At 43.6% G+C, this 13,046-nt stretch overlaps 1 protein-coding gene across 3 annotated transcripts in view; it reads left to right on the plus strand.

Moving 5' to 3' along the window:
* Nucleotides 1-4,840: 4,840 nt before the first annotated feature.
* The window catches only part of MAP2K6 (mitogen-activated protein kinase kinase 6), a 118,166-nt gene continuing 109,960 nt past the window's right edge, over nt 4,841-13,046 (plus strand). For 2 of the 3 annotated variants that reach the window (XM_059671033.1, XM_059671035.1), the window contains exon 1: nt 4,841-4,941. The gene's annotated coding sequence lies outside the window, so the exon portion shown is untranslated. The remainder of the gene's footprint in view (nt 4,942-13,046) is intronic. The other variant, XM_059671034.1, reaches the window with a different exon arrangement.

The following is a 13,046-nucleotide window of genomic DNA, read 5'->3' on the forward strand; positions in this document are numbered from 1 at the left end:
ATTTAATAGAAACATGTGAAAATCCCTCCATTTGTTCAAATTGAAAAATAAAACTGCAGGAGTACAAAATAGGAGGGATTCTGGTTTAACCAGGTAAAAAACATCCAGAGGCTTTAGTGTCTGCCAAGATCAATGTGAGTTAGTAATATATATAGGTAGCTTGTAGTGATACCTCTAACACTCGCACTTGAAAAACTGTGCCCATAAGCCCCTGCCCCTTCCTTTCATCTGGGGGATCCCTTTGCCAATATTCCCCACAGACTTCACGATTCCTCTACACTAGGCAGAATAATGACCCTGGTCCACCCAAAGATGTCCGCAACCTGGTCCCTGGACCTGTGGCTGTTACCTTACATGGAAAAAGAGGATTACGTGCCTAGCCACAGTGGCTCAGTGGTTGAGTGCTGACCTATGAACCAGGAGCGTTGACTTATGAACCAGTATCATTCCAGGTCAGGGCACATGCCCCATGCGGGCTCCATCCCCAGTAGGCGGTGTGCAGAAGGCAGCTAGCTGATCAGTGATTCTCTCTCATCATTGATGTTTCTATCTCCCTCTCCCTCCCTCTCTGAAATCAATAACCAGTGTAATTACAAGGGTCCTTAAAAGTAGCAGAGGGAATTAGAAAAGAGAGAGTAATGTTATGTGAGAACTCAACCCACCATTGCTGGCTATGAAGGTGGAGGACGGAATTCAGGTGGCCTCTAGACGCTGGAAAAAGCGAGGAAACATTCTTCTCATATTATTATTTATTAATTATTGTATTATTTTCATACCAGAGGAAGTCACATCTCTATTAAAATCTGAAGGTTAGTAGGAGTTAGGTAAAGAGGAAGAAGAGAGGATTCTGGTAGGATACTGTTACCTTCAGGATTTCAGCCTCTTCCTCACTTACACCTCTCAATGGTCTCTAAAAACGTCAATAAATGTTGCTTTAAGGTTCCTTCCAAAGTACAATTTGATGTTAAGTTCCTGATGTGACATTTTCAAATGTTTCATATTTAAGAAGCCCTTTGTCTATAATCCATTTTTGTCTGATCCCACATTTTCTTAAGCCAATGATCAAATAATCTTGTTTTAGACTACAACATTATTTTCCGATCCAGTTACAACTCGGCCCATTTTGATTAGCTAATCATGATAAACAGCAAGTGAAAAATAAACAAGTAAGTGTTTTCTATAAAGATTTCATTCCTGTGGTGGCCCTCTTCTACCACTAGATGGCACTTGTATGCCTAGAGACAAAAATGCGGATTTCATTTACCTTTCTGTAAACTAGTGAAACTGCCGATTAGAACAGTGGTTCTCAACCTTCTGGCCCTTTAAATACAGTTCCTCATGTTGTGACTCAACCATAAAATTATTTCCGTTGCTACTTCCTAACTGTAATGTTGCTACTGTTATGAATCGTAATGTAAATATCTGATATGCAGGATGGTCTTAGGCGACCCCTGTGAAAGGGTCGTTCGACCGCCAAAGGGGTGGGTCGCGACCCACAGGTTGAGAACCACTGGATTAGAGGCTCAGGACATTGAGAAAAAGGAACTCCCCAAACATAGAATTTATGTGATCCTGGCTCTTAAATTTAACCTTAAAAAAAATAACCCACCATCTTTCTTTCCTTTTGGACATACAAGACAGTAAGGAATTTAAAATTAAACTACCTTTACATACCTGCCCCGGTTAGGGGCTCGATCCCCAGTAGGGGGCATGCAGGAGGCAACCAATCAATGATTCTCTCTCACCATTGATGTTTCTGTCTCTCTCCCTCTCCCTTCCTCCCTGAAATCAATAAAAAGACATATTTAAAAAAAAAATAATAACGCCTGTAGTCTGGAGGACTTCGTGTAGGATCCAGGGCAATAAAGTGGTTTTCAAACTGTAGATTCACATCACAATTCCAACACATAATGGCTTGTTTGATCTTGGGGAAGTAAGTGAACATCTCTCAGCCTCAGTTTCCTCGTCTGTTAAATGGAAATAATGATGGTAACATTTCATGGGGTTGTTATGAGAATGTAATGACATAGTGCAAGGGACACGTGTCGCATACAGCCTAGCACGGAGTAGTCCCGCAGTCTGGTATTATTTTTCGTTTAGATCAGGGCTTGATAACTTCTCATCTGCCTAAGACAGTGGTCGGCAAACTGTGGCTCGTGAGCCACAAAATACCACGTACAGGCAGGCACGCATGTATAGTGCGATTGAAACTTCGTGGCCAATGCGCAGAAGTCGGTATTTTGTGGAAGAGCCACACACTCAAGGGGCCAAAGAGCCACAGTTTTCCCACCACTGGTAAGACACATGTTGGTTTGAGCAGTCTTAACGCTGTGAGTTACTATTTTGTGGCATGTTTGTATAATATTAGAGAAAGTTTCCTTTTTCTGGGGGGAATCCCAGTCCATTTAATGCGCTAGCTAGCTCCTCGCTGAGGGGTAGTGATGGGGAATTGCCGTAGCTTTCCTTGGCTGCCCTTCGGTCAGAGGGTTACCTGTCAACAGAAAGAGGAGAAATACCACCTGATTTTCTATAGGAACCAAAACGTTCTTTGAGTGAGACACAGGTCTTTTCTAAAAGTCTCCATTGAAATGCTGTGCATATTATTTTCCAGCATGAATGCAATTGTATTAGGTCCTAATACAAGGAAACCTCATTTTTTTCTTAAGTCTATTAAAAAACTGGCATTTTCCACACTACAATGGGCACAGAAGATAAATGAAAGAGGAACCTCATTTCATTCCAAGTAAATTATGCACACCTAATTACATATTTTTCTGTCAATTGAGAGCGCATTAGACATTTGAGGAATTAGAATGGCTACACCTGCACTGTGTAGTTGAACAAAACAAACAGCGCTGAAATGACCTTTTTTTTTTTAGAACCACAAAGTTCTGTTTTTCTGAAACAGGACATCTTTCTATATGAAGAACTGGCATTTTTATTCCATACCCTACCCACTCATCACTCTGCTCAAATTATCATTCCAGTTTCTCAACTTAGTGGTTTGTTGGCTTTTTTTTTCTCTATTTATGGCAATCGAAAACCAACAGAGATGCTATAAAAATAACCTTACGATGCAAACTCAAACCCCAGAAGAACAATTTTCTGGGGCGAAGGGCATTTCTGTCTGGGTTTTCTATCAAACACACGGTCAGAGGACCTTTTAAACTACCCATGGTTTGACCTTGGAGTGTCCTCTTCTGTCACCTGGTCAGCACAGGTGAATTCCATTCTCTCTTTTCTTTCTTTGATGATCAACTCTGCAGGCACCTCTTCCTCGGAAACCTAGGCAGCCTTAGGAGGACAGAACTGCCCTTGAAATGCCAAAATGGGGAAAACAGCTCGAGAATGTTGTGAGGCAAGACAGACTGACGTGAAAGATATTTTCATTTCCACTCGCTTGGTGCCAACTCCGGGCAAAGTTAGGAAAAGAGTGCGTGGTGTGCTGTAAAGTAATACTGAATGGAACAGGGCGAGTTAAGAATGGAATAAGAATGGAAAAGTGAGTCCGACGTAAAGCCACACACTGTGAATTTGTCCTCAAGATAATTGTCAGGGGCAACGATGGGCAACTTTCTGTTACTACTTAATAGTAAATTAATTTATGCTCTAAGCATTTGCATTCTCTACCGAGGACAGTATAATGTTCTTAGTATAAAAGTGGGATTTAGTTCTTAATTCCATTCTACCTCTTAAGTCACTGATTTCCCTTGCGAGCTGAAGGAGAGAACATTCTTGTACATGAACACACCAATTTAGGGTGCACGTCGGGGAAGAGAGCGCTCTGCTATTAAGGCTTTATATTTTTAATGTATAATTTTATTGATTTCAGAAAGGAAAGGAGAGGGGGAGAGAGAGAGAGAAACATCAATGATGAGAGAGAATCATGGATCGGCTGCCTCCTGCACTCCCCCTGCCCATGTATGTGCCCTGACCAGGAATCAAACCATGACCTCCTGGTTCATAGGTTGACGCTCAACCACTGAGCCACGCCAGTGGGGCTAGTAAGGCTTTATTTTAAAGCATGATAAAGTTATGGAGGGAGAATATACTTTCTTTCTATAGCAGTTTTTCTGTATTACTGTTTTCTAACAAAATGACTTTTTTTTTTTGCAAAATAGGTGAGGGCTTTAAGTAAAAAAAAGAACCTATATCATAGGTCTTTGAGCGTGGATCCTGTGAATAAATGGCCTTAAACCCACCTCAAGTTCTTAGTTCTTAGCTTTTCCTTTCTACAAATATAAAAATGGAGACAATAAAATGATGGAAATTTTTTTAAAGTTTTTCTTGTGTGTTTGTTTGTTTTGGGATTCCTGAGTAGGCATTTTTATCTCTATGACATATTACTGACACTGGGGATTTCAAAATATAGTGGTACATCCATGAAGCAACACCCTGGAAGCTAAGTCCAACTTGATGAAATGAAACTTTAAAAGAATGAGCTTTAAAAAAACTGTAAGAGAATAGGTGATAGAAAGAGATGATAGATAGCTAGCTAGTTCTATCTTAAAATATAAAGGTTAAAAATTTTTGGTTGTCATTTATCATCAAAATTGGAGCCACCTAAATCCCAAACCTCAAAGCTGTCTTTGATTCTTGTGTCTATAATTTTCCAGCTCACATTTCCCTATCCAGCCTTGGACTGATATTCAGTTGAATGAATTAATGGATAATTATTACATACTTTTGGTTTTTACTTTTATTATAGAGATGCTATAGCTTTGGGTAGTCATTTTTTGTCCTTTTAAGAATATGTAAGAGATGCATGTCTTAGTCTGTTCAGACCGCTGTACAAACATCCGTAGACTCAGTGGTTTAAACAACAAACTTTCTTTCTCACAGTTCTGGAGGCGGGAAAACCCAAGATGAAGGCCCTGTCAGGTTCGGTGTCCAGGCTCCTAGGTGGCCGCTTTCTCGCTGTGTCCTCACATGGTTGAAAGGGTGAGTGACGTCGCTGGGGTCTCTTTTATGAGGGCACTAATCCCATTCATGAGAGCTCCACCCTCATGACCTAATCGCCTTCAGAAGGCCCCCACCTCTTGTCACCAACACTTTGGGGGGTAGGATTTCAGTGTATGAATTGGGGGAAACACAATTGTTAGTCCATAACAATATAGTTGCAGAAAGCTGTGTTATGTGTATTCATGAGTGATGCCAGGCTGCTAAAAGATACTTGTGTACGATATTGATTCCCAGTCAGGGCACATGCCTGGGTTGCAGGCTCAATCCCCAGTGTGGAGCGTGCAGGGGACAGCTGATCAATGATTCTCTCCCCTCATTGATGTTTCTCTCTCTCTCTCCCTCTCCCTCAGTCTCTGAAATCAATAAAAATATATATTTTAAAAAGCTATAAACCAGAGGTTGAAACTATACCAAGAGTAGTAGTAGTGGAGAAATACAACTCTGCTTTCATTTTTCAAGGAAAAATAGTAGTTTTGTTCTAAAGCAACACTCTTTAGGCTGTTTGGTCTCTGGGACACTTTATACTTTTAGGATTTTTATACAAATCAACAGCTTTGAGGTTTGGGACTTAGGTGGCTCCAATTTTGATGATAAATATCAACTTCTGCGCATGGGCCACGAAGTTTCAATCGCACTGTACATGCGTGCCCGCACATGGTATTTTGTGGAAGAGCCACACTCAAGGGGCCAAAGAGCCGCATGTGGCTCGCGAGCTGCCATTTGCCGACCACTGGCTTAGACCAAGCTGATGTGAAGGTGGTGACAAAAGCTAATTTGGGGGTGAATGTTGAAGGTAGAACCTATAGATTTATTCAGGAATTGGATATGATTAGTAAGCAAAAAGAGTGGGCAAAGCCATCTACATGGTTGTTGGCTTAAGCAAATGGTGGAACTGAGATGCCATTGATGACATGGGGAATACCACAGAAGCAGTTGGTGAGGGAGGGACTACAAATAATTTAATATTGGATATTAATTATTAATAAAGAGGCAATGACATTAATACAAATTTAGTCTCAATAGTACCCTCTTGTGGATATTCTGAGAACAGCACCCTAGTAACGGAGGAGTGGCCCTAGGGCCCTCCTGTGGACATTCTGAGAACGGAACCCTAGTAAGGGAGGCGTAGCAATAGTGTATTTTTCCCCTCCTAGTCTATCTCACCACCTTGCAGTGCAGAGACGTGAAGGATATTTTGTTTGGGTATGTATTTCTACGTTACTCCACTGAACAGAGAAACCTGAGCTGGCTATGGATAAAGATATCGTTTGAATAAATAGGAAGGAATTCTCCTTATGAGCTTGTTACCCACTGGAGCAGGTTTCCTAGGAACAAGACTGACCTTCATCCAGATATATTAAGTAGATTGTACAGAAGATTAAGTGAAAAGAATTGAAGAGGCAGGAGAACTGTCCTCAAAGACTTTTTCTCCCTTGATGTCATGATAAGCAAAACAAACAACAACAAGTAACATAAATCCAAACAACGTTCATTAAATACTCCCCATGTGCGAGATACTGTTTTAGCCAGAAAATAATCTCTGCCCTCAGGAAGCTCCCCTTGGGAGGGAGCAGGGAGCAGAGCAGGAGGGGCAGTCCGTGAGTAAAATGGAGAAATAAACGATCGGGTAGATTCGAAAGTGATAGATGCTATGGAGAAAAATGAAAACATCAAGAAGCCGAAGGACATTGCCCTGACCGGTTTGGCTCAGTGGATAGAGCGTCGGCCTGCAGACTGAAGGGTCCCAGGTTCGATTCCAGTCAAGGGCATCTACCTTGGTTGTGGGCACATCCCCAGTAGGGGGTATGCAGGAGGCAGCTGATCGATTTTTCTCTCTCATCGATGTTTCTAGCTCTCTATTTCTCTCCCCTCCTCTCTGTAAAACATCAATAAAATATATATTTTTAAAAAAAGAAGAAGCTGGAGGACAGAGGGCTGCAGGTCTAAGGAGCGTGGACAGAGAAGGTCACTTTGAGGGGATATTTGAACAAAGACTAAAGGCAGAAGAGGAGCGAGCCCTCGGGATAGGGAGTGGGGTGGGGAGGGGCGGATGTTCCAGGTAGAAGACCCTGAGGCGGGAGACACCTGGAGGCACGACAGACCAGCTGGCCTCTGCAGCAGGAGGAGGAACAAGGTCAAGAGGTAATGGGACTGAAGATGAGGACTGATCCTCCCGGGTCCAGTGAGCCAGAGTCACGTCCGTCGTGTTCACTCTGCGAGAGATCGGGAGCCGCTGGAGAATTTTAAGTGCTATGACCTGTCTTACATGTTAAAAGGATCACCAGGAAAAACAACAACACACACACACAGCAACATTAATCAACTGAAAGGGCCCACAAGAAATAGAAGAGTCTACGGAAGAAACCCAAGAAGTACTTGGCTCTAAACTGCTCCTAGGTCATCCCCCTCCCCACCCCACCACACGGCCCTCCCTCCAAAAAGCCATAGTGAAAAAGTCCTCTCCGAATCCGGAGAGTAACATGCCGAGTTGGCTCATTGACTTTTTTTTTATCTCTCTCTTTGAATTGATGATTAGAAAAACAGTTTATTTTGGGGTTTTCACCCAATTCCAATGTGTGTGTGTTGGGGGTGGGGCGTTTCCCCCACTCTATAAGCAGTACTCAGGACAACAACTGCTGCTTTAGAATTCATCTCCATTCCGACACTGTCTGCCCAGAGGCAGCCTCAGATTCCACAGGCTCAGTCCCACTGACCACCCTCCCTTCAGGCGCCAATCCCAAGTCCAGGCTGTTTGGGATCTGTGTTTCTGATCAGCTGGCTGCAGATTGGAAGTTCCCAGGAACCCTGTTTGGACTTTACTCATATTCATTACTGGAAGAGAGCAAAGGAGAGGCCAGACATGATAAGCACGGTCATCTGGGCAGCTTCCCCGGGAAGCATTCATGCACCCCAGGGAACCATCGGTCCATTCCCTGCAAATCCCTGGGCGGAGGGATGGAACAAAGGGGGAGGTGGGCATATGTGCAGGGAAGTCAGAGTGACGTGGGAAGGTGCTTGCCTGTCAGTCTAGCCTGGGAAACCATGGATTGGCCACAAGGGTGGACCCCAATGTGAGCCTGGGAAATCCTGGAAAGTTAAGATCCCCAAAGAGTTCGCTTTCCTCTTCTTCTTGCTCTTGCCTTTAAAAAATATTATACACACACACACACACACACACACACACATATTCAGAGAGGAAGAGAGAAAGATAGAAACATCAATGATGAGAGAGAATCATTGATTGGCTGCCTCCTGCACACCGGAACCTGCAACCCAGGCAGTGCCCTTGACCAGGATCGAACTCAGGACCCTTCAGTCCGCAGGCCGATGTTCTATCCACTGAGCCAAACCAGCTATGGCCATTGCTCTTGCTTTCTTGTTCCCCCTTTCTCTCTTGCTCCATGACATGCCCTCACCTGTCATATGGCCTTAAGCAACCGCATAGCTCAGGGCCACGAGGCCACCATACACAATGGACTGCAGCTGGGAACCCACACTAAGTCTGTTTATTGCTGGACTGGACTGGACTTTAACATGGAGCGGAAATTCTGGGCCGTGGCCTTCATTCTCACGCTGCTGAAGACAAGATTGGACTTCTGCCATGGCAACATGAACAGAGATTGGACCTTCGAGGGGACCCCCTTCATTGTACATCAACAATAAAGCTTTCCACGAAACCCCACCTTCCTGGGGGGTACACGGGACATTATACTAGGTGGCACTCCAAGACTTCACTTCTGCCGAGAACACCTGACTTCTGACCGGAGGTTCCCACGACCCCCTCCTTGGGTTTGACTAATTTGCTAGAGCAGCTCAGGGAACTCAGGAAATCTATTTACTCACTGCATTACTGGTTTACTGCCATGGATCTTAAAGGCTGCCAGTCAACGGCCAGATGAGGCGACACAGTGGGCATGAATAAAGAAGCTCTGCCCTCCATGCACCGTGGCATGGAGAAATGCAGAATCCCAGGCCCAACGACAAGCCTACCGACTCCGCATTTTTAACAAGTCCCCGGGAAATGTCAACGATGTTAAAGTTTGAGAATGAGCCATCCACACAGCTCTCGCTAAAAGAAAGTGTTGTCAGGAATAGCCTATTTCAGCGAGTATGTCATTTTCTTTAAAAGGACATCTTTTCAATCACGAAATGACTTAGGGAAATAGCACCCAGGAGTGCTTCTGAAGGCGCGGTCACACAATTCAGATGTTCAAAGAATTCAGGAACAGAGAATCAAGAAGTGAAAGCACGGTGTTAACTCGGAATCTGTTTGAACAGAGAGCAAAACAACCATGAGCATTATAGTTAAAGAAGTGAATGTGCTCGCCGCGACCTGGATGCGGCAATAATGATACAACTCCGGACAGGGAAGATGGGAGGAAGAGGATCCCTGTGCTTGCCAGCAGCGATAGATAAATGCTTTCCAAGTCTGAAGCGTGTAATGTTTTCAGAAAGCATCCTGACTCCAAAGGCTCTGTGTTTTTAACATTTACATCTGTGCTTTGTTTTTATGAACCTTAGAGACATATTTTAGGAAATGAGTTTTCCTGTGATAAAGAGACATGTGAAGTTCAACAACTCCCTCAATTTCACTTCCTTTTCTTTTTCATACAGTAAATTCAAGAACATTTAGTATTTTAATTACAATAGCGTTGATAGATACCATTTTCACACCATTATTTTTCTCTTTCTAGCTACCCATCCACCATCAGTATTTTATCTGTCCATATACAGAAATCAAATAAAAAGTAAATAAGTCATAGAAGTCATGTTTAATTAAGGGATTCAGTCACTGATCACAAAAAATTAATTGCTTTGTATTTCCACTGAAAATTAAACCCATCGTACCCAGGGGGATTTTCTGGGTCTTGTCAGCTGCTTCTTGGAATCCTCCTTCAGGACTTGCTGATACTGTTGTTGCAACTGTTCTCTTTTCACAAAGGCACATTATGCGAGTCAGCATCAAGCCTGCCGTACAACTGCCCAAGCTAATCACCCGGCCTCAAACATTATTTTCTGCCTCTTCTCTGATCTCAATGAGTTTAAGGTGTAATAATTACAAAGTGAATAAATAGCCTCTCTGACCAATCATGATTCATGATACATAGATGACCATCAAACTCTCTAAAAATTTGATACAAATGACGACCCTTCATTCAGACACAAATGCCCCCAAATGAAATCACCCAGAGATATTTTGCAGAGGTGGATGTGCCTAGTTGTTAACACTAGATTGCCCAAGGAAGTCATTTTGACGGCTTTTTAATTTCAATTAGAAAAACAATTATGTATATAAGGACACAATGTCTTAGAATTTTGTGACTTTTTGTACAACATATAAATGCGTTTATTAATAATTGTAGTTACCTCCCCCCTCCTTCATTTCCGGTATATATATATATATATGTGTGTTATACCTATATTGCCCAAAAGCAGTCATTTTGACTGCTTGGGGAAATTTTAAATAATCAAATGACTCTTATTATTGAATTGAGTAAATTTCTTATATGACCAGTTCGGCTCTGTATTGAAATAACAGTTTTCATTTTTTTTCGATTACTGTCACATGATAACATACAAGTACATGATAAATTGTCGATACTTGATAAGTTGCAGTTGCTCAATAAGCTAAACTAGTACTTGTTATTCGAATCTTTATGCAGTGATACTTGTTCTAATAAGTTGTTTATTTTATTTCTTTTGCGCCCTAAATTCATGAAAGAAATGTCGAATAGAAGTGAGTTATTGGAAAAGCTAAGGAACATAAGTGAAGAGTGCTCCGATATTATTCTTTCACAATGCAGTCATTTTGACTGCTTTTGGGCAATATAGGTATATACTAAGTTTCAGTCTTTCTAGTGTTAAGAATGAGCTTGAGCCCCAACTGGTTTGGCTCAGTGGGTAGAGTGTTGGCCTGCGGACTAAATGGCCCCAGGTTCGATTCTGGTCAAGGGCACATGCCCGGGGTTGTGAGCATGATCCCCAGTAGGGGGCGTGCAGGAGGCAGCGGATCAGTGATTCTCATTGATGTTTCCATCTCTCTCTCCCTCTCCCTTCCTCTGAAATCAATAAAAATATATTTTTAAAAAAAGAAAAAAATGAGCTTGAACTTTGGAACACACTGGGTTCTGGTCTGGAGTCCTCTTCTTGCTGCCTGGGATCAGGTCAGAACGGCTAACGAGAGGCTACCTGGACTGAGGAGGGCAGTGGTTAGGCAGACCTGCCCGGCTACTTTTAGGCCATGTGGTGACCTTGGCCTTTTCCCTGAGTGGAATGGAAGCCACTGAAGGACTGTGAGTGGAGGAATGGCATGATCCACCTTGCTAGGGAAACAGGACGACTTGGCTCAGCTGTGCTCAGAACAGCATGAGGAGGGGCACTGTCTTCGGAGAAAGAAAAGAGGTGGCTCAGACCAGTGTGGTATCTGGGAACGCGGAGAGAAAGGCTGGATCCTGCACGTCATTTGAAGTTGGTTTTCTTCCCCTGGGTTTGCTGAAGGTTGACCAGGGGTACGAGAGAATGAGAGGAATTAAGAACGTCTCCACAGTTTTGGCAAGAGCAACTGGAAACGCGGGGTGGCTACTTCCTGATAGACGTTGAGTGATCATTTCATTCTCTGTCCAAATGATGCCACTTTTGTGAGAGGGAATGCCACAGGCCTGAGAACACGCGTGTGAACGGGGACTGCCTGGGAACCTGCTCATCCTGGAGCCTGGTTACCAGGGGCGGTTCACCTCTGCAGGGACATGTGGCCGCGTCTGAAGACACTTGTGGTTGTCACATCTAGGTGGCTGCTACCAGCACCCACTGGGCAGAGGTGACAGATGAAAAGGACAGTATCCTGTGACAAAGAATTACCTGGTCCAAAATGTGAGCAGCACCAAGGTTGGGAAACCCTGCCCTAGAGATAGGGAAGAGAACGAATGAGAAGGCTACGTTTGCTGACATGAATTGAGATGAAGAGCCTCTTCAGTGGTTCTCAACCTTCCTAATGCTGCGACCCTTTAATACAGTTCCTCATGTTGTGGTGACCCCCAACCATAAAATTATTTTCGTTACTACTTCATAACTGTAATTTTGCTACTGTTATGAATCGTCATGTAAATATCTGATATGCAGGATGTATTTTCAGGAGTTGCGACCCACAGAGTCTACGGCAATTGAAGAGATAAATGATGAGGATGCTTGTCTGTGATTTCTATCCAACCTACTTCTAAAAAAAGACACAAGGCCATTTACCCGGAAAAGGTAGATACCGTGAACACAGCAGACTAGTAAGAAATTATACAACTGAAAGGATCTACCGAACTAGTTAGCCTTCATAGTATGACCAGGGTTTTATTGGGACCCTCAGCTACTCCTCAGCTGTCCTTTCCTTTACCAAAGGCTCATGGAGCTGTGGCCTCTCAGATTTCCAAAATATATATAAATATATATATACTAGAGGCCTGGTGCACAAAAATTTGTGCACTCAGGGGGGGTCCCTCAGCCCGGCACGTGCCCTTGTAGTCTGGGACCCCTTGGGGGATGACCACCTGCTGGCTTAGGCCTGCTCCCTGGGGGATTGGGCCTAAGCTGGCAGACATCCCTCTGGCAGCCCAGGAGCCCTCAGGGGATGTCCACTTGCCAGCAGGGAGCAGGCCTAAGCTGTAGTCAGACATCCTTAGTGCTGCTGAGGCGGAAGAGGCTCCCACCACCACCGCTGTACTGGCAGCCACCAGCCTGGCTTGTGGCTGAGCAGAGCTCCCACTGTGGGAGCGCACTGACCACCAGGGGGCGGCTCCTGCATTGAGCGTCTGCCCCCTGGTGGTCAGTGTGTGTCATAGTGACCAGTCATTCCCAGTTGTTCTGCTGTTAGGGTCAATTTGCATATTACCCTTTTATTATATAGGATATATACATATATATATATGAAAAGGAAGATGAAATACAACGTGAAGAAAAATGATCACCATGATCGCAACCCACATAAATCCAGTGAGCAGAAATGGATCCTACAAGCAAAGCTCTTCCTATTCACAACCGACAGGTAAATCTCTTGGGAAGAATAAGGTTATCAAGTGAGATGCCCGCATTTGTGCTTC

Source organism: Myotis daubentonii, chromosome 16 (genome assembly GCF_963259705.1).
Source record: "Myotis daubentonii chromosome 16, mMyoDau2.1, whole genome shotgun sequence".
Lineage (NCBI taxonomy): Eukaryota > Metazoa > Chordata > Mammalia > Chiroptera > Vespertilionidae > Myotis > Myotis daubentonii.